The 23,008-nt window shown below is 38.7% G+C and overlaps 1 long non-coding RNA gene across 2 annotated transcripts in view; it reads right to left on the bottom strand.

The window, feature by feature from the left end:
• The window catches only part of LOC132402486 (uncharacterized), a 44,641-nt gene extending 21,859 nt beyond the window's left edge, over positions 1–22,782 (bottom strand). For both annotated transcript variants that reach the window (XR_009514917.1, XR_009514918.1), the window contains exons 1-3: positions 22,690–22,782; positions 2,957–3,028; positions 1,389–1,493 (exon numbers count right to left, since the gene is read on the bottom strand). This is a non-coding gene — a long non-coding RNA (uncharacterized LOC132402486). The remainder of the gene's footprint in view (positions 1–1,388; positions 1,494–2,956; positions 3,029–22,689) is intronic.
• Between the last annotated feature and the right edge of the window lie 226 nt (positions 22,783–23,008).

Below are 23,008 nucleotides of genomic sequence, written 5' to 3'. Positions count from 1 at the left end.
CACAGTTACCTGCCAAATCATTCCTATTCTTCTGGCACGTGGCACAGGCAGCAATCAGAGATTACTCCCCTGGAGGTCCTGTTTTTCAGCTTTCTACCTCGCTCCCCAAAATCTCTCATCCGTACCTCCTCACCTTGTCTACCCACGTCATTGATGCCAATATGTACCAAGACTTCTGGCTGCTCACTGTTACCCTTGAGAATGCCATGGACCCACAAGACCATAATACATAGGAACAGAATTAGGCCATTCAGCCCATTGAGTCTGCTCCGCCATTTCACCATAGCTGATCCCAGATCCCATTCAACCCCATACATTTGCCCTCTCACCATATCCCTTGATGCCCCAACCATTCAGGAATCTATCGACTTCTGCTTGAAATATACCCACAGACTTGGCCACCACCACAGCCTGTCATTCCACAGATTTACCACTCTTTTGACTTTAAAAAATCCTTACTTCTGTTCTAAAACAGAAGTAACTTCTGTTGCCCCTCAGTTTTGAGTCTGTGCTGTCTAATTCTGTATACCTCTACCAGTAGGAACTCCACCCTATCTAGTCCTTCCAATTGTCAGTAGGTTTCAATGAGAACCCTACACATTCTCCTAAATTCCAGCGAGTACAGGCCCAACCCTGCCAAATACTTCTCATGTTAACCCCTTCATTCCCAGAATCATGCTGTGAACCAATGACAATACATCCTTTGAGATATTTGGGTCCAAAACTGTTGACAATACTCCTATCAACATAGTCCTCTTCACCTCTTCATCTGCCTTCCTTTAATGGGGACTGGAATTAATTGCTGGTGTTCCTCCAGCATTTTGTTTTACAGTTAACGGAGTATTTGTTTCAATGGAAAAATTGTCCATCTTTTTCTGAAATATTATACTGCAAACATAAAGAGCAATTTATAATTTGGGAGCATAAACTGTATTTGCTGTCTTCTCCTTTAGGAGTACCAATATTAATACAATGCAAATTTCCTGCATTAAAAATTATGTCGCAAATTAAATGAACATATTTCACCATTATATCGGCACTGTGTACAATAGCATCAGTTAATTTCAAAACAACTCATAATTCTTAAACTCTCAATCCAATACAAATAATAAATTATTTTATTTTGGTATAATACATGAGCTACCTCTGCAAGCAAGTTTAATGAAAATCAGGGTTACTGCAGGATTGTGAAAAATTGAGCATTCACACAGCGAGCGTGTTGTTTGAATGTCAGCGGTACACATTGACCGACAACTTTAGCTTCAGCCATTAGCTTCTAAGCCTACCACTGTAATATCCTTAGTCAAGTTACACCTCGACCTCTCTGTCCTTGACCTCCAATTCTGTTTCAATGAAACCAAATGCAAGTTCAAGTGCTGGGATCTCACCTCTCCATTTAATATTGTCTTGAGTATTTTCTGCTTTCATTTCACTTCATGGTTTGATGTTTTCCCCACTTGGAAAGAGATTTGCCCTTCACAAGGTACGTCTACCTAATGAATAAAATTAAACTCGAAGTACTTTCATTTATAGAGCTGTGAACATTTCCCTACTAGACAATGCTGCTGCTACCCACACAAATAATTGCCCTATAATTAGAAGATTGAGTTAATTGGAATGTTGACATTAGTTTTAGTAATTCTGCAAGCAACTTAATGCCCTGATTATATCAATGGACCAGTATATTGAATCCATTGGGAAGTAATGCCATAGGTGACAATGTTCTGAAATCAACATATTTCTGTTATTCTCAGACATAATTTTTTTTTGATTTTAATATGCTAATGTGTTAATGTGCATCATTGTGTGCAACCCAGGGCAAGCTTCAACCAACTCTCATTGACGTAATGAATAATTGCCTTTACCAAGTCACCTCACACTAATGTGAATTATGAAGTAAAATAACTCTCAAGGATCATAGTGAAAATACACACAATTATGTGGCATTTATGAAAGATGCTGATTAGAACCTGTGTATGTGACATCCTAAGTTACTTTCAACGGAAATTAAAGAAAAAACAGCCAGCTTTAAAAAGTAAATCCAATCTATTTATGTTAATACCCAATGATACAGATTAAAGCAATAGCCAATATTTTTGCAGTCTTTTAAAATTATATTCAAAAGGCAAAGTATAATCAGTCCAACTGTTGAGTGTCCATGGACAAGAAATAGTGAATTAAAAAAAACAATACACACCCCATTTTGAACCATCTGTGTGTTCCCTATGAATCCTTTGTGTTAAGCTGTTACTTTGGAGGGAAAATTCTTTATTTTGGTCCAGATCCTCCATATTATAAATTCAGTTTAAGTGGCGACTAAACACAAGAGATTCTGCAGATACTGGAAATCCATAGCAACTCAAAATGCTGGAGGAACTCAACAGATCACGTAGCATCAATGGAAATGAATAAACAGACAACATTTCTGGCAAAGATCCTTCATCAGGACTGGAAAGGAAGGGAGAAGAAGCAAGAATAAAAAGTTGGGGGGGGGGAGGGGAAGGAGGACAAGCCAGCAGATGATATGTGAATCTAAGTGGGTGAGGGAGGGAGTATTGAAGCAAGAAACTGGGAAGTGATAGGTGGAAAAGGCAAAGGGCTGAGAAGAAGGAATCTGATAAGAGGAGAGTGGACCATAGGAGAAAGGGAAGGAGGAGGGACACCAGGGGAAGGTAATAGGCCAGTGGGGAAAAGAGGTAAGAGGCCAGAGTTGGGAATAGAAGAGGCAAGGGGGAATGGGAAAAAAAGTACTGGAAGGAGAAATCAATGTTCATGCTGTTATTTTGGAGACCACCTAGGCACAATGAGATTTTGCTCCTCCACCCTGAGAATGGCCTCATCATGGCAAAAGAGGAAGTGTTAATTAATGTAGCAGTTTTTTATTGAATTAATTGTTGAATACGCATAGGAAATAATAAACTGACAGATGACATGGCGTGACTCGGCTAGCTCTTACCTCTGCATTAGAAGGTCGGGGATGACCATAGCCACAGAATCTTTACCAGGGACTCACAAATCCAATGGCTCCCTGTTGTCAGAATAGAATAATAATTGTTATGTTCTGAGATTCTGAAGCTTTGTTTTGAGGATGGAGGTTTAGCTTAATGTACAGAATAGCAAAGAGGATCAGTGTCAGTCACACAAGGGGAAAGCCCTTCAGTGTCTATATCCCACTCACTGGATCAGGCTACGGTTAATTACCATTTTAGAAGAAACACTTCTTCCCATGGGTTTTCTTAAAAAAAAAATCAGAGAGGGGAAAAGCAATGTTTGTGTGTGAAATTAATAATACGTCTGCTGTATTGTCCAATGAGTATTTAAGATTCTATGTTTAATGCCAAAACTCTGTTTCTATATCATGGTGCCATCATCTGGTAACATGTTGTTCTGCAGCCTAGTTAAAACCATGGAACTGTGAAATACTTAATTTCTAACACAAGAGATTCAGCAGATGCTGGAAACCTTGCATCTCACACACAAAATGCTGGAGCAACTCAGCAAGTCATATTTTACAGATCATCAAATTTTTGTTTACATTTCCAAGTCTTACTTTGGTGAGATCAACATTTAAAACAGAATTGGTGTTCTGTAGGGTGCTGTCATCATAAAATTTGTTGAAATGCTGTGAAATCTCATCTTGACATATGTTAAGTTGATGTGAAATCTTACTGATACATCAGTCTTGTGCAGGGAGGGAAGCCATGAGAGTCTAATTTGCACACAACATAGCTGACTCTTAATGACGACAGAAAAATGCTACCTCGTCAGTGTCATCAATGTTCAAAACCACTTGATTTTCATGTTTGTAAAAATCCTGCTACCATTACAGAGTGATATCAGAAAACATGTTTTCTATTGTCATATAAAATTTTGAAAAACTCATTATCCATTGATTTTATGTACATTTATAACATGTATATGTTGCAGAACCTTTGTGTACACACGCACACACACGCCTACACTCCCTGTTGCATACTATGAGTTGAGCGTAGCCTATATTTATACAGCTATACTGGTGATTACTGTTGTATGCATCAATAGATTTAATGGGAATAGCTTATTAATACAATTTTTTTTATCAACTGAAATGTTTTAATGTGTATAAATGCTTTTCATACTTATAGACCATAATTAAGTGTATTGGGGAGTGTATTATGTACAAAGGAAAGGTTTTAGCTTCATTTTGTGGGAAATCCATACCCCTATTCATTGTGGTTAATGAGGAACATAAGAAATTGAAGCAGGAGTAGGCCATCCGGCCCATCAAGCCTACCTTGCCATTCAATAGGATCATGGCTGATCTGGCCATGGGCTCATCTCCACCTACCTGCCTTTTCTCCATAACCCTCAATTCCCCTACTGTACAAAAATCTATCCAATGTCATCTTAAGCATTTACTAAAATTTCTACAAGAGATGATTCCTTCATTTTATAATTTGAGTGAAAGTAAGCCAAGTCAAAATTACCCATCACATGTGACAAATTGTATCTAGATAACCTTACCAGGAAAATGGCATGTAAATTTGGATTAGTTAATCCAATTGGGGCTTCTGTGGTGATGCCATGAGTAGTGATGGAAGGAGAAGCGATTATTGAAGAGCTAGCTGTATAATTAGTTGTATAAACTAAGAACTAACCAAGAAGTTCCACCAAGCCAGACAATAGTGTTGAAATGTGTTGTCTATGGCAAAAAGCAACACAACCTTTGTTTACAGTAATTGCAATGTACTGGTTACATTTAAGTCCATGCCCAAATTCATTGTACAATTGCATAATATTTTGAAGGAGGTCATGATTTTTGTTCTTGTCTATGCCCTGGCTCCTTAAATCTATACTTTATAAATCAATTGGAAACTATGGGACAGGAACAAGACAGGCTTTTATTACACATCCTCTGAGGTCATTAGAGGGTTATTAATGGCATTTCCCCTAAAAAAAACCTGCAGTAATTTGTGCATTGTATTAATTTTCTCACAACATTAGTTAAGGGACTAGAGTTTAAACTAAAGTCAATTGAAAGATAAAAATTGGCAGCAGTCAAATGAAGAGTGTTCTCTCAACTTCCTTTGTTTTAATATTTTTTGTGCAATCTCAGGAAATGCCTCATCCAAGATATTTTTAATTACGGTTCATATTTTGGCATTTCTAGATAGGAAACTTTTGAGATGAGTTGTGTTACATTGTCGTGCTAAGTTTAATCCTGAACTAGGATATATTCCACAACATTACCAAAATGACTCCAACATCTTTATGACATTCCTTGAGACAATTCCAGACACTTGTGGTAAATTATTCAAATTGGACAGAAACACACTATAGATCAGAAGAATTCAAGATATTAAAGGAACCAGGGCAAATGGAGTAACTGCCATGATCTTAATGACAAAGTAGGTCTAAATTTGGTCTAAATCTGCTTCTACTTTACGTGTACACATGCTGCTGTAGTATTCTTGCTCTTAACAGAAGAGATTCTACAGATGCTGGAAATCTCGAACACATACAAAAAGCTGGAAGAATTCAGCAGGTCAGTCAGTCCGAAAATACATAAACTGTCAGCATTTCAGGCCGAGACCTTTCATCAGAGCTGGAGAGAAGGGGGAAGATGCCAGAATATAAAGGAAGGAGTCCACAACCCCACTTTTTCCATTCTGGCATCTTCACCCCCCCCCACCCCAAAACATCATTTATTCATTCTCACTCTTGCTTGATGATCTGCATATGAATTAGCTTCAACTGAGAATCTTTGTGCAACCACCAAACAACAAATTTTACATCAGTGATAAGAAAACTGATTCTGATAATTAGCAAATGTTCTGATTGCTACATGTTATCTGGAGTTAAACTGTCAAACAAACGACATTCCTTTTAGGGTCCATGAACTACAATCTGAAGTTTCAAATGTTATAGTAAACTTTTCTATATTTTAAAGTATGCGGATCAGGAGATTAGGAGTGTCCAAGAGGAGTTTGTTACATGCACAGGTGCAGTGAGGAAGAGCTACAATGCAATACTTGTTTGACACAGCACCACAGCTCACAGGCTGAGAGCTGACCTCAAATTTTGAAACTATCTGTTTTGCATGTCTGCTACTGTGCCAGCCCTGTGCTCCACTTCACACCAAATCATGACCGGTGTTTGAGTACTTTCTTTAAACCCTTCAACCCACACCACTCAGCAACCCACTGATTCAACCCTAGCCTAATCATGGAAAAAATTTACAATAACCAATTAACCTACTATTAGGTCTTTGGACTGTGGGAGGAAACTGGAGCACTCGGAAGAAACCCACGTGCACATGGTACAAACTTTCTACAGAGGATACTGGAGTTGAACTTCAAACTGTAACAGAGCCACACTATGCTACCGTGGCACCCCTCGGAAAAGAAATACAACTAAGGCAGTGTTGTTGCACTTATCAATGCCCTTTGATTCTACCATTCATATAGGTGATATTTATCCATTAAACACAAATTAAATGATCCTAGTAAATGAAAAAGTCAAAACAGCTGAAGCTGGTAAATGGAAACAAAAATCAGTAAACTCTCTGGCAGCATGTGGGGAAAGAGAAACAGTGATTATTTCAGATTGTGGAAGCGAAAACAAGTGGCAGACAGGAAGGGGAAGGGATACACAAGAGGCTACATATGATGGGATCTGAAGTAAAAAATGAGCTGCTGGAGGAATTCGGACTATCTAGATCAGGGGTTCCCAACACGAGGTCCATAGACCCCTTGGATAATGATAACATCCATGGCATAAAAAAAGTTGAGAACCCCTGATCTAGATGAAGGGTCTCAACATGTTGACTTATCCACTTACCTCTCAGATGCTGCCTGATACGTTGATCAACTCCAGCAGCTTGTTTTTGCTGAAGAAATGATAAGTAAGAGAAAGGGAATGTTTTAATAGAGTAAAAGCTAAAGTTGCCTGTGGTGAAATTGCCTAGTTGTAAGATTAATGAGGACAGCTCATGGGAGAGGAAAACATTCCCAAAGGAATATAAAAAATGAGATGAAGGAACTTAGAGAGGGAAATGCAGATTTGTAGAGAATTTCAAACAGAAGAAAATCTGCAGGCACTAGAAATCCGAGCAACACACAAAAAATGCCGGAGGAACTCAGCAGGCCAGGCAGCATCTATAGAGAATTTCATACTTATGAAAAGAAACCGAACAAATATTACAGATAGATAGCAGAACCGAGATGACAGTTTAACTTAAGATGTTGCATTTGATTCTGATTTCAAAAAGCTCCAATTTGATCCTAGACATCAGTATAGCTGAAGCAACATTCACATTACCAGTGACAGGAGCACGCAACATGAAAAGACTATGTAGTAGTTGTTGTTTTTTTAAATTGGATCGACCTGTAATCCAAGAAGCGGCTGCTGCAGAATGCTCCCACCTCTCTCATTGTTAAAGATTTTTAAATGGTACTGCACATTTGGGTCTGGCAAATAGTTAATGCTCAACATGCACCTATTAAAGATAACTTTGCTGTCTGGCCCTTCACACATCTTCATAAACTTCCGTCAACATACTTCCACTGCCAGAACTCCATAGTGGTGGTGCTGCCTGAATTATGGTGCCTTCCAATCATCAGATGGCTTAAAGTGTGAGAGAAACTCACCATTAGAGGAAAGATGAGGCTTATCCCCAAATAAAGGGAAAATGCTCTATATTGATGACATGAGACAGGCAATTTGCATTCATGCCCTGCCAATTTCACCCAAAATCCAAGATTGTCCCTATAGTACTGAAAAAATGCTACTCTTCCATTGATCTAATAAAGCTTTGGCAGATCCATAAAGTACAGTATATTACAAGTTGATTGCCCCTTATCCAAAATGCTTCGGGTCTTGAACATAATGAGATCACCATCATTTCCAACTCTGGATTTATGCACTACAAGTACAGTCTGTTTTACACTTATTCTTCACACATACAGCACTATGCAAAATTCTTAGAGAAATTATATATATAGCCATGGTGCCCAAGACTATTTGTATAATTCTGTATTTATTAATGTGGAGCAGAGAAAGATTTTGTAAATCTGGCAGAAGCAAAGGATGTTGGGAATGGTGAGGCTAGTACACTGTGGGAGGAGTATGCAACAGGTGGCAGAGAAGGAGTGCCAAGGGTGGTGGTGACACTGGTGCAGACTCACCCAGTGAGACACCAGGCAAGGTAATTTGATTCCAAATAATTGGCGTATTGATCACTACAGATGTGTGTCTGGTGCTTCTCGCTCCCTCCCTCTCCTTTCTTTTCCCAACCATGATTCGCCTCTCTCTCTCTCTCTCTCTCCCCCCCCTTCCTACTATCTGTCCACAATGGAGACCCATATCAGAAACAAGTTTATCATCACTCACACAAATCATGAAATTTGCCTTTTTTGTGACAGCAATACATAAAATTACTACAGTACAGTGCAAAAGTCTTAAGTACCCCAGCTATGTGCCCAAGACTTTTATAGTAGGCCTTCATTAGTCTCAATAGACCATGGATTTGTGCCTTGGAAAGTTTCCAGGATGCAAGCCTGAGCAAGGTTCTTTTTTTATGGAAGACCGACAGTTGCCCAAGCTGCAGGTCTCCCCTCTCCACACCACCGATGTTGTCCAAGGGAAGGGCATTAGGACCCATACAGCTTGGCACCAATGTTGTCGCAGAGCAGTGTGTAAAGTGCCTTGCTCAAGGATACACACGCGGCCTCAGTCAAGGCTCGAACTAGTGACCTTCAGATCACAAGACGAATGCCTTAACCACTTGGCCACGTGCCAACATTCCAAGACTTTTACACTATGTACAATGCAATCTTTTCTTAAATTTCTGAAATCAGTCTACTGAATATTCACAATTACCTTAGATTTTCTGTTTGTCATTGTAAATCTTTGCTTGTTTGATCAGCATACAACTAAGCAGCATACGTTCAGTCAATCGCTGACAAATCTACTCTTTCAATACACAATTTCAATGCTTCAGGTTACGATGGCACCAGCAAACAATGATTCCTCAGGCCACGTCTTCTGGATAGTCCACAAAGCTGTTTATTTCACTTCTGGTATGTCTTTTTTTTTGTCTTAAATATATTTCTGGAACCCTTAGAGCCTGTGATTTACAGCTTGGAGATAAATTGAGTAATCTAGTGCTCTGCAGTCTCTGAGAAAATTCCAGGAGATGAGCACAGGGGGTTTGAGGCAAAGCTTAGAGATAGGGTGCAGACCCATGATCAAATCCATTTCCCTGATTAAAGCATCCATTAATTGCCAATTAAAGATCCATGAATGAGTGACACATCAAGGCAATTGCAGAAGACAAGCGGGTGTTCTGTGCCCACTACCCGCCTCTTGCTCGCTGCTGTGATAGATCTCACACTGCTGCTGGATAAGGTGTCTGTGGGTGATACTCTATGGCTTGCTGCTGACGGATAAAATGTCTGTGTGTAATAGCCTATCTCCCTTACTACTCTGATTCTGCGTTCAAGTGGTCTCCCTCTCCCTCAAAGCTGTTGGAGAATGTTACCGAAGTTCTGCGATTGATGAATTAGACTGGACTCAGTTTTATGTCATCTATATTCTGTGCTTTTGCCCATTCTTTCTTGTTGCTATTTGTGTAATTTAATTTTGGCACAATGTACAAGTTTTGTTTGTGCGGGGGTTGGAGGGAATGAGGGTGGTTGGAATTCGATGTTTTTGCAGTTTGCATGATTTGTTTTTCTGTATGGGGGGGGGCAGGAGGCTTGTTGCTCTTGTTTCTGTTGTGACTCCCCCCAACCCCCCCCCCCCCCCGCATGGGCTGGGTTTGATGAACGTGTTGCCATTCCTTCTTGTTTCCAGTTGGTGCGATTTGTTTGTTTTTTTGTGATGGAGGAGAGTTCGATATTTTTCTTTGAATGGCTCCATGGTTTTCTATGTTGCATGGTTGGCTGGAGAAGATATTTCTCAGAGTTGTATATACTTTGATAATAAATAAATCTTTGAACCTTTTGAACAAACAACATCTTCCTTTTTTGCCGTATGCAGTGTTTTTTCTATTTTTTTTGTTCAATTCTGTACATCACTTTTCAGATCCTCTGTGGTGTGCATCTCCTGCGAACCTTCCCAGTACCTTGTGGAATTTTCCCCATTTGTGACATCATGTCCCCTCTCAAAAAATACTCGCATTTCAGAGGTTTTTGGATTTAGGATAAGGGATATGCAACCTATACTAGTATTTATGTTTAGGAGTCTGAAAGTCCTGAGAACCCTTGATATCAGCATTTGTTGTAACATGTACCATGAACACTTTAGTGTTTATAATAAATGTTTCCATGCTTCCTTGGCAGTGCATTTATAATCATTATAAATTATATAAAATTGGTCCAAAATTGGATTATCTTAGAGGGTCAATTTGCAATATTATACCATCAAATTTCATTATGTGATTTTAATTATGACAGATAAACAAATATTTCAGACAATAAATTGATTTTGAAACCAAATCTCTCTGCTACAGCAGGTTTACTATTCCAGTGCGTTGCTTTCCATCTTCTGCAATTAAGGATATAACAACTTCTCCCATTGTAATTACCATGGTTTCCTGAAGATGTGACAAACTGCTGTAAAAAATGGAAGATCCTTCATGAAAATTAACTACATGTCCTTTAGAATTCAGTCAAGAAAGTCCGAATGAATTATACCATTTATTTCTATTGCTTCCTGTCAACTGCCTTTTTAAAAATGTGAGTGTTTTTCCATTCTCTCTCGTAAGGTCAGAAAAATGACATGTCATCATCAGTTTGCTGGGGTTCATTTATTTTTCAAGGTCAGGAATATAATTGAACATTTAGGAAGTAAATCTGTTTCTGTTCTCACCCAGAAACACACTTTAATTACAACTAAAATAAAATCCCCTCAGCATTGCAGCAGTGTAATATTTCCATTTCCCAAATTAATTAATCCTTTCCCCCTACAGATTTCATATACCAAACTCAGTTATTAATAATATTATGTAACAGAACTGATCTTCTGGGGAGGAAAAAAAAGTAAAGCTCTCCCTGCATTATTAATGTCATCTTGCATTAGTAATACATCCATTGTTCATTTGTGGGCAATGGTAGGAAATAGCTTTCTAAAACTTTGAGGAAAAGAAGATTATTTTAAGTTACATTAAAGACTAGTCATTTGTGGGAAATTATTTACAATGAATTAAATGATATCCTAACCTCAAACTGTTGGTGCTTTTAACTACCTTTCAGTCAAACCTTTGGTTTGATTAAGCTGAATTGGAGGGACTAAGCTAAGCTAGGAGGGACCATGAAAATTCCTTGGCAACTACAATTAACAAGAACCCCATACATATATCAGGAGCAAGAGGAGAACTAGGGAAAGAGTAGGACTACTCAAGTGTATGGGGGTGGAGGGAACATTTACTTAGATGCAGAGGATGTGGGTGAGATCTTTACTGAGTATATACCAAGGAGAAGGATATGGAGGATAGGGAGATCAGTGCCAAGAATATTGATATGGTAGAGGATTTTGAAGTAAGGAAGAGGTAGTGTTGGGTCTCAAACAGCATTAGTGTAAATAAGGTCCCAGGACCTAATGGGATACACCTAAGATTGTTAAGAGAAGCAAGAGAAAAGATTGCTGGGGATTTGACCAATATCTTTGTGTCCTCATGAGTCACAGGTGATGTCTTGAAGGACTGGCAGCTAGCTAATGTTGTTATATTATTCAAGAAGGGAAATGGGAATAATCCTGGAAACTACAGACTAGCGAGTCTTACATTTGTGGTAGTGAGGTTACTGGAGAGAATTCTTAGGAACAGGATGAATGAGAATTTGGAAAACCATGGCCCAACTAGGAAAAGCTAGCATTGCTTTGTGTGGGGCAAGTCATTTATTACTAATGATTGAATTTTTTGACAAGGTGACGAGAATGATTGATGAACATAGAGCTATGGATGTTGTCTAGGTGGATTTTAGTAAAACATTTGACCAAGTCCCTCTTGAGAGGCTTATCCAGAAGATTAAGATTCATGGGATCCATAGTGAATTGGCCATTTGGATACAAAATTAGCTGGCCCATAAAAGAGAGTTGTGGTCAAAGGGACTTTTTCTAGCTGGAAGTCTATGATTAGTGGTAATCCTCAGGGATCTGTACTGGGACCTTTGCTGTTTGTGACTTATATAACTGTCCTGGATGAAATTGTAGATGGGTTGGTTAGCAAGTTTGTATGAGGATTGATGGTGTTGTGGACAGCATAGAAGACTGGCAAATAATAGTGGGTTATAGATCAGTTGCAGATATGGGCAGAGAAATGGCAGATGCAGTTTAACCCAAACAGATGGGAAGTGTTTTGCCTTGGCAGGTCAAAGTAATGAGACAGTACACTATTAAGTCTCATGTAGATAGGGTGGTGAAGAAGGCTTTTGGAATGCTGACCTTCATACATCAGAGCATTCAGTACAGAAGTTGGGATGTAATGTTAAAATTGTACAAGGCATTGGTAAGGCCAAATTTGGAATATTGTGTACAGTTCTGATCACCGAATTATAGGAAAGATATCAATAAATTAGAGAGAGTGCAGAGACGATTTACTAGGATGTTTCCTGGGTTTCAGCACTTAAGTTACAGAGAAAGGTTGAATAAGTTAGGTCTCTATTCATTGGAGCGTAAAAGGTTGAGGGGGGATTTGATCGAGGTATTTAAAATTTTGAGAGGAATAGATAGAGTTGACGTGAATAGGCTGCTTCCATTGAGAGTAGGGGAGATTCAAACGAGAGGACATGATTTGAGAGTTAGGGGGCAAAAGTTTAAGGGAAACATGAGGGGGTATTTCTTTACTCAGAGAGTGATAGCTGTGTGGAATGAGCTTCCTGCAGAAGTAGTAGAGGCCAGTTCAGTTGTGTCATTTAAGGTAAAATTGGATAGGTATATGGACAGGAAAGGAGTGGAGGGTTATGGGCTGAGTGCGGGTAGGTGGGACTAGGTGAGATTAAGAGTTCGGCGTGGACTAGGAGGGCCGAGCTGGCCTGTTTCCGTGCTGTGATTGTTATATGGTTATAAGGGCAAGACCCTTAACAGTGTTGATGAGTAGAGTTCCCTGATACTGGCTCCACAGGTAGATAGGGTGGTTAAGAAGGCATACGGTATGCATACCTTTACTAGTTGTGTTCAAAAGTCAAGAAGTTACATTGTAGCTTTATAAACCCTAGCTAGACCGCAACTGGAGTATTGCATACAGTTCTGGTTGCCCCATTATCAGAAGGATGTTGAGGCTTGGAGAGTTTGCAGAAGAGGTTTACCAGGATGCTGGCTGGATTAGAAGTCATGTGCTATAAACAAGAGGTGGACAAACTTGGATTGTTTTATCTGGAGTGGCAGAGGCTGAGGGAAGATCTGATAGAGGTTTATAAGTTTATGAGAGGCATAGATTGAGTAAACAGTATCTTTTTTCCAGTATTGAAATATCTAATACCAGAGGGTATGCATTTAAGGTGAGAGGGGGTAATTTCAAAGCAGAAGTGTGGAGAAACTTATTTTTTCTACACTGAGAGTGGTGGGTGCCTGGATGCACTGCCTGGAGTAGTGGTAGAGGTAGAGACGTTTAGGGGTGTTTAGTTACACACATGAATACAAGGTTAAGTAAAGGGATATGGACATTGTGTAGGGAGGTGGGACTGTTCCAGGTTCTAAACATAAATGCACATGTGATTCATTATGAACTATAAATGCATTATCAAGAATATGCTTTCAACTCATTGATGCGTTTTTAGAAACACAATGAGCTTAGCATACTTCATTGCAAAATGAACCTTTAATCTTGAGTATTCTGCACAAATCAATGCAACTAGAAGAAACCAACTGCAAGGAGTTTGAAATCCAGATGTGTTAATATTGTAAAGCACTGATTCTTTGAAGCCGCAAAGCACAATGTTAGCACTCATCCAGACAAAACTTGAACAGAGATAATATATTTTTATATGCTTACCCTATCAGAAAGGATATATTTAGTCCTATAAACTTTTATTATTATTAACCTTGGTCTCATCAAATCCATCCATTTATTCATTCTCCAATATCATAAGTATTTACCTTACCACTACAACACCTAGCTTTTGTTTTCCTTTACATTTGGCTCATGACTAAGGCACAGTTGCAGATCTAAATATTTGTCCCTCCAAATAAGTGTCCACTGAAGGAGGATGGAAATTGTCAAAAAGCCTGTTGTAATTAGTTGGGTGAATATAACATCCAGAGGTACAAGTGGGACAGGAGCGAGTGGAAAGGTATTGAGATTATGTTCTTGTGTTCAGCTCCAGTGTACGAGTGCTTAAGGTTAGTGAATGCACCTTCCAAGGAATTTCCTTGCCTTCACAATAGCTCAGTGCACCACATTCCCATCCCTAACTACTAGCAATCACTGTCAGAAATTATACTGAGCACTCTAAATTTAAATACATTCTCCCACACTTAACACTATCACAAATCTCATCAAATCTGGATTTGATAGCTTGTATGCACCTGTTCTGTTCAAATCACAACAGCTTTATCAGATTCATTCATTTATCACATGTACATCAAAACATACACTGAAATGCTTTCCCCCCCCCCACCCCATAGACAACCAATGAAACCCAAGGGTTTGCTGGGGGCAGCCTGCAAGTGGTGTAATGTTCCAGTGCCAACATCGCATCCCCACAATGTTCAGGAGAAGAACTCAGAACACAGAAAAAACAGAACACAACAGGCAACAAAATAACAAAAGCAGGCCCCTTTCCTCCCTCACACCCACAAACAGTCCTCCAACCCAACTAGGCCTCTCAAAACATTTAGTGTAAAATTCACTTTAGGTCTCAAGCCATAGAGTACAGCCACATTAAATACCAGAACAGATAAAAGGGAGGAAAGATGGGTGAATGAACAACTTTCTGAGATTAGGACCACAAGTGTAATTAAATTCAAGTTCCAAAGAGGGAACAATTGGAGGATCATCAATATCCTAGGCTTTTTGGATTGGACAATATTGATGTCCCTCCAGTTGACAGAGGTAGGGAACATTAGAATCATAATGGAGTTGAAAACAACATTGAGTTAGTGTAGACCATCAAAGAATGGTGGGCAGATTGAATTTGGTGTAAATTACAACTTTTTCTAAATTTTGGTTAATTACAGTTTTATGAAGGGTGGAATAAGGAAGGTTAGGCCGGACTGCGTTGAAATTAGTTAAACAGCTGAGGTAGCATGACAAATTATTGCTGGCTAATGTTGAAATAGTCATTGACAGCAAAGAGCATTGCATATCATCTTAGCATGTTCTGGATGAACAATATATGAACAAGGTCACACTGTGTTGTTTGTCGAACTTTGAAGAAAATGTGATTTATAGATGAATATATGTACTTGGCAACTGGATAGTCTTTTGATTCCTTCCGAAAAAAAAGATTATACGCCATATAAGGTCTTGCTTTCCTCTAAATGGAATATTTAGCTATTTGACACAGTTCTGTTTTCAGTTTCACTGCTTGTTTTTCTTTCCATTTATTTGTCTTGTTCAATTCATTTCTGTCAAATAACTGAACATTTTAAATAGAAACCAAGCCCATTTTCAATAATGAGTTATTTACAGTTGCCTTTAGCAATAAGGGACAGAATTTAGAATCAGTTGCTTACATATGAATGCAAAGGGCAACATCAAGGTAATTGTTTCTGACTTTCAGGCTGGAGAACATTTAACACTATCATCCTTATTCCTTCCTGAACTGAGATGTTAAATTTACCAAGACTCTTAGAAACAGTGCATTTGTCAATGTCAGCTAACATCAGCACTTGCTGAGAAGTACAGTTGCTTGTGCTTGACTAGCATGAGAATACATATTTTTTAGTAGAGTTCAGGTCCACAAGTGGTCCTCTTTCATCTCAGAATTGTGGTCACCTACCTACATTAAAGATGCAGCTAAGCTTGAAGGACTACAGAAAAAAAAGTTGCAAGGATATTAGCATAACTTGAGGACCTGAGCTGTAGGGAAAGGTTGAACACGTTAGGATTGTACTCAGTGGAGTGCAGAAGAATGAGAGATAATTTTGTATTCCTCTATAAGATCAAGAGAGACTTAGGGTGAATGCTTGCGGATGTTTCCCCTCAGTTTGGGTGAGACTAGAACTAGAGGTCATACGTTTAGGGTGAAAGGTGAAATATTTGAGGGAGATCTGTGGGGGAAGCTCTTCACTCAGAGGGTGGTTCAGGCATGGAATGAGCTGCCTCTGGAAGTGATAGATGCAGGTTCAATTCTAACATTTAAGAGACACTTGGTTAAGTACATGGATGAGAGAGAATAGAGGGCTATGATCTGTATGTAGGTAGATGGGAATAGGTAAAAGACCAGGCTAGCAGCGACTAGATGGGCCAAAGGGATTATTTCTATGCTGCAGTACTCATGACTATGATCAATGAGCTTTAAGCTCACCATGTGGACAATAACCATCTAAAATCCATCTACGCTAGTCCTATTATAGTGAGCCCACGAGGGGATCAGCTAGTCTGCTGTGCAATGAACCAGAATTGATTAGAGAGCTTAAGGTAGAAGAATCCTTAAGGGACAGTGATCATAATATAATCAAATTCACCCTGAACTTTGAGAAGGAGAAGCTAAAGTCAACTGTATCAGTAATCAGTATTAAAGTGGAGTAAAGGGATTTACAGAGGCATGAGAGAGGAGTTGGACAGAACTGACTTTAAAAGAGCACTGGCAGGAATGATAGCAGAGTAGCAACGACTGGAATTTCTGGAAGCAATTCGAAAGGCACAGAATATATACATCACAAAGAGGAAGCTGGATTTAAAAGATGACACAGCCTTAGCTAACCAGAGGTCAAAACTAACATAAAAGCCAGAGAGAGGACATATAATAGAGCAAAAATTAGAAGTCAGAGGATTGGGAAGATTTTAAAAGCAAAGAGAAAGCAGTTAAAAATTCATCAAGGCAAAGATGGAAGGCAAAAGAAAGCTAGCCAATAATATTAAAAAGGAGACCAAAAATTTCTTTAGATACATGAAGTATAAAAGAGGTGAGAGTGGATATTGGACTGCTGGAAAACTATGCTGGAGAGGTTATAATAGGAGACAATGAAATGACAGACAAACTAAATAAGTATTTTGCACCAGTCTTCACTGTGGAAGACAGTGGTAGTATGTTGGAAGTTCCGGGTGTCAGGGGCTATGAAGTTATCATTACCAGAGAAGGTTCTTGGGAAACTGCAAGATCTGAGGGTAGATAAGTCACCTGGACCAGATAATGTACACTTCAGGGATCTAAAAGAGGTGGCTGAAGAGATCATGGAGGCATTAGTAATGATCTTTTAAGAATCATTAAATCCTGGAATGGTTACAGAAGGCTTAAATTGCAGATGTCCCTCCACTCTTGAAGGGAGAGAAGCAGAAGAAAGGAAACTATAGGCCAGTTAGTCTGACCTCAGTATTTGGGAAGATGTGGTTTCAGGGTACTTGGAACCACATGATAAAATAGCCCATTGTCACATGGTTTCCTCAAGGGAAAAACTTTCCTGACAAATCTTTTGGACTTCTTTGAAGTAATAATAAGCAGGACAGACAAAACAGAATTGGTTGATGTTTGGTACTTGGATTTTCAGAAGACCTTTGACACATGAAGCCACTTAACAATCTATGAGCCCATGGTATTACAGAAAATATTTTAACATGGATAGAGAAGTGGCCGACTTGCAGGAGGCAAAGAGTGGGAATAACGGGAGCCTTTTCTGGTTAGCTGCCGGTGGCCAGTGATGTTCCACAGAGGTCTGTGTTGGGACCAATTCTTTTTAATGTTATATATCAATGATTTGTACAATGAAATTGATGGCTTTGTTGCAAAGTTTGCAGATGACATGAAGATAGTGGAGGGGCAAGTATTCACTAGAATTCAGAAGAATGAGAGGTGACCTCATTGAAACCTATTGAATACTGAAAGGCCTCGATAGTGTAGGGGATGTTTCCTATGGTAAGAGAGTCTAAGACCAAAGGGCATAGAATAGAGGGGTGTCCTTTTAGAATGGAGATGAAAAGGAATTTGTTTAACCAGAGAGTGCTAAAGAATTCTCCATCAATTTGTTGAATTCTGTGTCACAGGCAGTTGTGGAGACCAAATCTGTATGTATATTTAATACAGAGGTTGGTAGATTCTTGATTAGTCAGGGCATGAGGAAATACAGGGAGAAGGCAGAGGATTGGGGTGGAGAGGAAAATTCAACCAGCATGATTAAATAGTGGAGCAGACGCGATGGGCCAAGTAGTCCAAATCTGCTCTTATATCTTATGGACTTATTAATCAGCACTTGATCCATAGCCTTCCATGCCTCAGGAATTTAAGTGTTCTACCAGATACTTAAATCTTGAGGTTATCTGCCTACACTGCCTCTCAAGTAGTACATTCCAGATTACAGTCAGACTAAACCACATGGGAACCTTATTGACCAGCCTGTCGTGGCTTTAGTAAAAAGGAAGATCGTCTCTTTCTTGCAGTCATCAAATAATGGTGAACTGAAGCATGAGCCATGTCTGTTCCCTTCTCTGCCTTAAAGGCAACAGCGAAGATCTGAAGAAGATCAGGAATCAATTTTGAGACCATTTAGATCTTTAGTGCATAGTACATCAACTTTTGCCTTTAATCATGAGTTAGAAACAGTGGTGAATGGCTGTGGACAAATTCCTGATTATGTTGTTTAAACTGTTGAATTTGCCATAATCAACAGTTTATAGTTTGTAGCAATAGAGTTAACAGCATGTCCAACAAGGAAAGAAGATCTTAAAAATATTGTTCATTTGTTTTCATTTAAATGCAATCAATATAAGCTTAGTATATACAAAATGTGTTTTTGGATTGTGCATTTGCTTTCCGTTAGCTCATGCAGTGCATTTGCTGAAATGAGTACAATTCTCTTGCACAATTCTGCTTCAATTATACCAAAATAACCTAACAATTAATGTCTTTCAGAGCAAGATTGCTTAGCATCCACTGGAAATGGATTTACTTCATCTTTAGTTAACTACCCATGTGTTGCACACAGAAAGATTCCCATTATCAATTACACAGTTGCAAATCGTCATTTTCTATGACTCTATAGGTCAAAGGGACAGAGGCAAAATAATAGTTTGGCACAGAGCAGATGGGCTGAAGGGCCTATTTCTGGCCATCATGCTCTATGACTATGACTCATACAGCAGGACTGAAAGAGAACAAAATGTCCAAATGTTAGTTGGAGGCGACCCTAGGGAGGCCAGTGCTGAAAGAAAAAAATTGGCATTCTATCTTTATGCAATTTATTCAACTTCCCCTGCAACAATTTTTCAAACATCTTTCTCAATATTAATAAGGGAAAAAGATAGATTCCTTTTATTGAAGTGTGTATTTATTCCACTTTATAACAGAGGTACACGTGGAAGGAAGCATTTAGATGCAACTCTTCTCTCATCCTTTTCCAATCTAATATGGATATGTGAACTCTAGTTTAAGAATATTGTATACATAACTATAAAGCACATATGGTGTTGATATTTCTGTGGTTATGCTTGCCTGTAAACTCTACATCCCCATGGGATTAAAAATATACTCATTGATTCATAAAATACTCAGATCTCAATTATAGATGTCCAGAGGTTCCACTGGGTTCTGTGAGCTGGTCGTTCTTGAGGTGAGAAGTATCCATTACAATCTTGTAAAAATGTGTTCACACATAAAATGTTTGTCCTATTTCCCCAGGAGGCATATGCTTCACCAATTGAACATACCTGTGGCATACGCATCACCAGCTTAGAAGAAAATACTTTCATAAAAATGATTGGCAGAATAATCACACATTACTTGTAGGATTCTATGAAGTGGAAATTTAGAACTTTAAAGACCAAGCAGGGTAGCAAACTGGTCAACGTTGAAAGGCTCATACAAACTTAAAAATATAGTTATATTCCCAATTATACTCTGGGGAGGGGGGGGGGAATAACACAAAGACGAGATTGCATATGGCAATCTGAACAAAGCAGGTGAATAAATAGCACATTGAGGTAATTGGGCATAATCCAATAATCATTATAAAAGAGTGCTTGTATTCATGGATCTGGTAACCATCTTCATCACCATATAACTGCTCTATTATAATGATTATTGGATCACTTATTGTAAAAGTCAAAAAGATGGGGTAGCCCTTATTTAAAACAAAAATAGGATAAAAGTTGTAGAGAGAAAGGCTCAGCAAGTCAAGTAGTAGGAAGAAATAGTCACTATTTGAGTGGACTTAAGGAATAAGTAGTGGAAAAATCCTGGCTGGAGATGCAAGCAGACCACCAAAGAGCACTAGAAATAGAAAGCATAATGCAGATATTGTAATTAGAGATGCAGTTGATAACGGCAATGAGGGACAAACCTACATATTGACTAGACATGCCAAACTATCAGTAATAGTACAAGGGCTAAAATTTTGAACTGTTTCAGAAAATACAAAGATGGAGTGTTTTTTTTAATAAAAAGTTTGAGGATTGAACACCTGAGCCTTTTTACACGTGAATCAATAGCATTAACTTTGAATTCAACAAGCAATATGCTGGTAAATAGTATATTGGTCTTCATTAGAAAAGGATTTGAGTATAAACCAAGACATTTTTCTCTAGTTATGTAGAGCATGGAATATAGACCATGGAACAGTACAGCACAGGAACAGGCCCTTCAGCCCACCCTTTCGGTGCTGACCATGATGCAAATCTAAACTAATCCCACTTGCCCATAGATAGTTCATATCCTTCTTTTCCCTGCATGTGTCTAAATGCTTCTTAAATGGTGCTATCATATCTACATTAACACCTCCCCTGGCAGTGCATTCCAAGCACATACCACAATCTGCCTCATAAATCTCCAATGACAATATGATAAACAGAAAAGACAGTAATTCAATTCATAGCTGGTTCCCATATTGCCAATAAAAACAGAAAGTGCTCCAAACACTCAACAGGTCAGGCAACAGTGAAAAGAGAAACACATCTTTATTACCAAAGTTGTCATAATGCAATACTTGGACAAGAATTTCTGAATGTTTTATCTTCCTATGTTAGTTACCATTATTGAAATCCAGCTTCATCACTCAGCATGTTATCAAAGGGCAAAGTAAAATATCAAAGAAAAAGTTACAGATATCTTACAGATAGGTGCAGAGTACTTCAGGCAAACATCTGAGAATGTAACATCCTCTTTTTAATAAAAAAAATAAAATGCAATCAGGGAAAGCAGGCATTGAACCATAATTCTGGTCTTTATCTCTCATATGCACTGCATGCAGGCATGGGAATTTAGTGATAATATTCACAATGAAAACAAAACTGAATGATAATAAAAACTCAAAAATGTAGATTTATATGCACTCAATCCAGAGGAGTAAATTCTAAGAAAACATTATTGGAACACATTTAATCTTCATAAATTAGCAAAGTTAGAATGTGGCAAATATCTGTCCCAACTGGAGGTACAGGGAATAGTTTGATTTGTTTGAATCCTTTGTAATTGTTTTGTTAAACTGTGCTTGTTCTTCTCTGCCACTAGATGGCTATCTCACTATTACTATTGAAGGTTTCTGTTGCATCAATCAGCCTACATGGACAGGAAAATATTGATTGTATAAACAAAGGCCAGTCCCATTGCTTTCAATACAAGAACATGGTTCCTCTCTCCAAACTCCTTAGTAAGGCATATATATGAAAAAGATACTTTGTAACCCGAAGTTACAATAGTTTGGAAACTCAGTTAAACCCTTTATCAAATTTACTCTGTAACATGATGAACTAATCAGCTAGCATTTCACAACAAGCAGCTATGGAATTTTCCTATTAGTGCATCTGATATTCCCAACTGTAAAGCTAGTAGCACAAGTGAAGTCTTGGCAAATCATGCAGTAATTCAATATAGATTACTGAATATGGCTTAATATTAAGCTTGAAACATTAGAAAGCCTGGAGCAGCTTTTGCAAGTAACTGGTTTTTAATTAGCTCTTAATAGGGGGCCTGCCTGTATTGAAAGTATCTTAATGAAATGATAGATCCTTAAAGGCACTGTAATTCAATTTCCTTGAATGCAATGCAATTATTTTGTAAACTTGGCCAGTACAAGCTTGGAATAAAGAGCTAAGTGAAATAGCTAAATTTAATCCTGAAAGATCTTTGTTATTAATTCACTTTGCCCAGTTTACTGCTGCTAATTTGACAGTTTAAAAACACCTGTTTGGAACTCAAGACATTGTAGGAAGACTTGACAGCCATTCAGCTGTTTTCTAAAAGTCCGGTATAATAAGATTTAGTGTGACCGTTTGCTACACTTTGCCGGCTGGTGGCATAGTGGCATCAGCGCTGGACTTTGGAGCGAAGGCTCCCATCTTTGAATCCAGCAGGCCCCTTGCACACTTTCCATCCCTGCTGGGTTGAGCGTCGAACAAGCAACTCGGCCTTGTAAAAACAAGAAAGCCTGCTTAAAAAAAAGTCACGACAGCGTCCCGATGACTTCACCTGGAGTTAAGGGCTTTCTTCTTTCTCTTCACTGAGTAAAAACTGATTATTTCAACAGCTAGAGTTACTATTTTTTTTAAATAAATTCTAAGTATCCTGTTTTCCCAACAAATTGAAAGTGGTTAACTGTGCCACAACCAAGGTTCGTTACCTCATTTGTGGTGTAGACCAGGCCTTCATTTATGCTCTGTGCTGCCAGTTACACCTGCCAAGGAAGAGAATGCTGGAGCTGGCTATATGCCATCGGGTTCTACACTGGGTTAGGCACTGGCTGCTCCTACCGGTGCTGCCCTCTAGTGTTCACTTGGTGCAAATCACGTTAGATTTTGTTCATCTGGGACTGCTGTTCTGGGCTGTTCTTGCAGTAACATGGCTCCAGGGCAATATCCATGCACCATCAATCTTCAGGCCATGACACTCAGGGACTTGGACTGTATTATTATTTTAAATGTTTTTGTAACTTTTTCTGC

Source organism: Hypanus sabinus, chromosome 12 (genome assembly GCF_030144855.1).
Source record: "Hypanus sabinus isolate sHypSab1 chromosome 12, sHypSab1.hap1, whole genome shotgun sequence".
NCBI lineage: Eukaryota > Metazoa > Chordata > Chondrichthyes > Myliobatiformes > Dasyatidae > Hypanus > Hypanus sabinus.
Note: the sequence above shows the minus strand (reverse complement) of the source record. Positions and strands in the feature narration are given on the sequence as shown.